Below are 5,172 nucleotides of genomic sequence, written 5' to 3' on the forward strand. Positions count from 1 at the left end.
TTGAAGACGTCGGCTTGGGTGCCGTGTGTCACCGGCGGCCGCGGGCCATCTCAGAGGATGTGGGAGGCGCCACGGCGCGCTTGCGCAGCCGCCCGCACCTCTGGAGTGGAGGGGTGATCTACGGGACCGCAGGGTGACAGAAGAGAGCACTGGGCACGGCGCAGGTGCGACGCTAAGTCCTCCGGAGCATGGATAGCAGCTCAGAGGGGCAGCGGGGAACCAGGCAAGCTCGGTATCACAGAGTCCAGGGCAGAGGCAGGAACCCACGAGGGAAGCCCCCTCGAGATGACAGAGGCTGGGACAGCAGCCGGAACGTGCCGAGGTCCCCGGCCAGCCGGTCCTCGGAAGGGCGGAGGGCTAGCCAGGACCGAGGACCGGGCCGGTGAGGGTTTCCCACTCTCTCAAGGAGGCTCGGGAAAGAGGGGGAAATGGGGAGGCGACCCGAAGCAACCCCAGGAGCACGCGCAGCTGGGGAGCTCTCGTCCTATGCGGGCCTGGGCGCGAGGGACACAAACAAACCCAGAGCCCCGTGTGTCCTGTGCGTCAGCTCAGCACCAGGGACCTCGGCTTCCGTTCCCGGGTCAGTGGCAAACGCCCGGGGCTTGAAACCTGTTAAACTGTAGCCAGAGCGCAAACCCAGCACCAGCCTTTGACCCAGCTCCGCACCTGCAAAGAAAGGCCCAACCCAAGGACCCCGGGCCCTGCTGCCTCACCGCGCACCGCCGGAGCCGGGGCCAGGCTGCTCAGAGCCAGACCAAGACCAGACGGAGGCCGCTGGGCCACAGCACTTCCAGGTTACACTAGAGCAGGCATGCCGGTTCCTCCTGCTCTTGGGAAGGCTACCATCAACGCTGCAGTCAACAAACCTTTGCGCATTCATTCTGTCACGCGGCCTCACCAACAGTGCCCTGGCGCTGCTGGGGCGTCTTCACCCATTAAAGAAATAGAGGCTTGAAAAAAGTATTTCCCAACCAAGAGGTGAAATCTAGGTCCTCTTAGCCCGGAGCCAGGCCACAGCCCTGGGTCACCAACCTCTCTTGAGTGAATCGCCTTAACTGAATAATAACCGTTACTGTAAAACAACAGTAGAATTATTTTAATTTTTTGAAATTACATTATGAAAGTAGTAATTTAATTTAACCAATTATGAAAGTGTTAGGAACTGCTTTGATATACCTTTTTCATCATTCATATCCACAGATATCTTGAAATTACTGATTAGTTTTTGTTTTTTCATTTTTTATCCTGGTCCTGGGGATTGAACCGAGGGCCTTCACAAGAAGCTACATCCCCAGCCCTTTTTAGTTTTTTTATTTTGAAACAGGGACTAAGCTGCTAAGTTGCCCAGCCTGGGCTCAAACTTGGCACCCTCCTGCCTCAGCCTGCCAGAGTGCGGGGATGATGGGTGTGCGCTGCCACGTGGAGCTGGCTACATTGCTTCTAACCACCTACATTTCATACCTTACCTGCGGCTGGGAAGGACACTGTAGCAGGCACGGCCCTGCCGCTAGGGGGCCACACACACATCGGCACTGAGCCAGCTCCTTCTGGCACAGCCCCAACCCAGCCGGCCTGGTGAGGCAGCGGGGCCGGGACCCACTGCCAGCATCACAGAATCCTTTCATTTTTATTTTTCTTGGTGCACATTTGCTATACCTAGGGATTATCGAATGCATTCCTCGTGGGAGTCAGTACTCAGCACAGCACACCTTCACTCTTTACATCCAGTGCCTTCTCCTCAGCCTCCCCCCAGGCCACCTCCCCATTTGCAAAAGATCTCTTTCTCTGTTTCCTAAATCTTTTTATTTTGTGCTTTATTTATATTTGGGTTTTCATGAAATAGTTAAGCTTGTGTGTCTGATTTATTTCATTGAACATGGTCTCCAGGTGCATCCATTTTCCTACAGAGGACTCCAGTGTGTCCTTCTTCATGGCAGCATAGTACTCCACTGTGTGCAAATACCACATCCACTTTACCCGTTCATCTGTTGGTGGACATATCAATCGCTTCCAAGGTTTCGCTGCTGTGAGCTGCACAGAATTTCAGCATGCTATACCCGGAGTGCTGTACCCAGGTCCACAGAGACACCAGGCCGTTACTCTCACTGTTTTTCCTTGGAGAAGGTGCAGGGGTGACTCTGTCCATTGGGAAGGACTCTGAGGAGGAGCAGCAGAGGATGTCCCACCCCAGCCACCACCCTTCCTAACACGTCTGCACAAGTGGCTGTCCCTTGTAACTCAACACCACACACACACACCCGGATGCACACACATGCACACATGCTCACAGTGCACACACACACCACACAGACCACGGCACAGCACGCGCGCTCTCACCCAGAACGCTGTCCCCATGGACCTCCAAGGCCGAGTCCACTCACAGTCCGGGTCTTCGGCGCCCCCGCCGCATGACCTCCCCCACCCGCTGCCACCGAGCGTCTTGTTTCCCGCTGGCCGCCTTCGGGAGCCCCTGTCCACCCCGTGCACCCCACTGCGGCGGCCTCCTTCCCTGCGACCATGGAGTCCGCTGCCACCGGGGTCTTCGAGGAGCTTCTCAAAGGCCTGGCGCCAGCACACACGAGACCACCGTGCCTGGGGTCCACCAGTGAAGTCCAAGAGCCAGGCTGAGACCCCTCGCCTGGCCGGGGGACACACAGGCGATGGTCCATGGACGGCTGGAGGGCGGACGGAAGGGTGCACGGCTCGGGGAGGGAACAGAGTCATTTACCTTCCGCTCATCTTTCAGTCTTCTCCTTGGTCCGACCGAAGAGTTGCTGCTGTCCGTCATGCTTTGCGCTCTGACCGCCGCAAGCTTTCACCCGCAGCGACCAGACCCCAGCTCCCAGCCATCCTGGCCCCCGCAGGGGTTTGGTGACATCCGAGCCGGGTTCGGAGAGCCAAGCCACGACTCTGGACTGGGAGTCTCCCCAGCACACCGAGAAACTGGGTCCACCCACACACTGACGAGCAACAGGGTGACCTGAGTTTAGAGACTGTTCTGCTCTCATTTTTGAGCTTTTGTTTGCCTCTTTCTTTTAATAGCTTTATTGAGACAGAGTCACATGACATAATTCACAAAGGTACACCGTAATGGAAGAGGTGTAGTGCCATGACCATGACCATGGCTATGACCACATTTAGGGCATTTCCGCAGCCCCGAGCCCCGTCCCCCAGTGCTCGGTAATTGCTGACACACACAGTACCCCTCCTCTGGTCACTTCCTGTCCAAGGACTCACCCACTTCCTGCCTCAGGTGTCCGCTGCACAGGAGGGGACAGGTCGGAGGGTGTCGCACAGCAGTGCGGGAGGTGACCCGGCCAGAGCTCCAGCAGTCACGGGAGGAAGCGTGGGAGAGCAGAGCAGGAGGGCAGGACGGCAGGCAAGCCAGGCTGGCAGCGGAGCCCTGGCACCATCGGGACACACGCGAGGATGGGCTCCCGCTCGGACTCCAGCTCGGCCGGAGTCGCTGGGCTCTGCCTCATTTCTGAGAAGGGTAAGGGCAGCTCCCGCCTTGTTGGCCCCATCTCACCGCTGCCGTGCAGACCAGCGGAGGGGAGGGCGGGCACCCCCAGGCGCGGGCACCTGGAGCTCGGCTCTGCGTGGCGCGCACCTGTGCCTATTGTTGGCTGCCCACAGCGGTCTGCCTGTTGTCCTCCTCGGGGAAAGCGCGTATGAAAAAGTGACTCTTGTGCTTAAAAGCAGCTGCACTCCAGCCGCCACCGACGTCCCCTGCTAGACGGTCAGCGTGTCTCTTCCCACTCTTCGGCGTCAGCTAAATACACAACGTCGTCTACGTCTTCAGCCGATTTAGTGGCAGCTGAAGAATACAGGCCACGGAGAGTGAGAGGAGAGGTGGACCAGCTCCACAAAGAGCTGACGGAAGGAGAGACGGGTGCGGGGGCGCCTGCCTGTGACCCCACCACCCAAGAGCTGCTGGGAACCCTTGCTCTCGCCACCGAGTGTCCCTCAGCACCTCTCGGGCTTCGTGGACCTCGAGCCTTGCCTCGGCCCTGGCCTCCTTGTCCCCATTTCTTTATCTTCCCTCTGCCACCCTGATGTGTCGGACCCGCGGGTGGCATCCCCGCCCTGCTCTCCTGCTGTCCTCCCACGCGTCTGAAGCCAGCGCCTGGCCTGCAGCAGGCGGCCGCGTCCACGTCCAACCGTCCACCCAACCGACACGCGGCCACAGGACGCGGACCCGGCCTTGGTTGCCCGAGAGCCTCCTGCGGCGGGGGTGGTCCTGCCTTCCGCGGACGGAGGCGCGCAGGGTGTGCGCGGAGCGAGTGAGGGAGTCAGGGGCCCCTTCCCACCGCTCGCGGGAGCCTTCCTGCACATCTGGGGAACCTCTGTCCAGTCCCAGACCCGGGTCCTCTGGCTCCCTGGAGTGTGATGTCCCCGAGGGCACCGCAGGGAGCAGGTCGGTGCCGCATGGGTTTGCAGCCACTCTGCTCCAGGCCGGGAACGACTGCAAAGGCCGGGGCTTCTGTGTTTCTGTTGGCGTCTCCCATCCCAGCCCTGGCCCAGACTCAAGCGCCGGTGCCCATTTCCTGGGCGAGTGCTGTGCCCCAACAGGGCCCTGGAGCCAGCCAGGAGGCCAAGGAAGGGGCTTGCCCCGTGTCCTGGGACGTGGTGAGAGAACCACGACCAACTGGGCTCGACGTGGCCAGAAAACTAGAGAGAGGCTGACGGTTACCTGCCCGTTCGTGGCTTGTCCCCTCGCGCCCGGGGCTGGTGGCCCAGGCAGTGCACAGTGTGACTCACCCCTGTCATCTCCCGGTCCCTCCACACCCCGCCCTGCCGGCTGGCGAAGGGCCGTGAGAACTCAGCTCAAGCACTGCCCAAACGCTGCAGTCTGACTTGCTCCGGGGAGCCGTGAATTCGATGCGTCAGGGGTCTCCCTGAAACACTGCCGTGGAGAAGGGGAAACGGGGTGCACTGTCACCAACAGAAATGTCCTCATCGGGCCCAGCTGAGGATGTCCCCCAAGTAAAGGAAGCAGGGGACGCTCAGGGGGGCCCACCTGCGGGACGGCATCTTGTTCTTCTCATCTTAGATTTTGTGGAATTTCTATGGTTAAGAATCTGTGTCCTTAGGCTGAGGCAGGAGGATCATTGTAAGTTTCAGACCAGCATCAGCTACCAAGTGAGTTCAAGTCCAGCCTGAACTCCATAG

Source organism: Chinchilla lanigera, unplaced genomic scaffold, assembly GCF_000276665.1.
Source record: "Chinchilla lanigera isolate Chin_1 unplaced genomic scaffold, ChiLan1.0 scaffold00016, whole genome shotgun sequence".
NCBI lineage: Eukaryota > Metazoa > Chordata > Mammalia > Rodentia > Chinchillidae > Chinchilla > Chinchilla lanigera.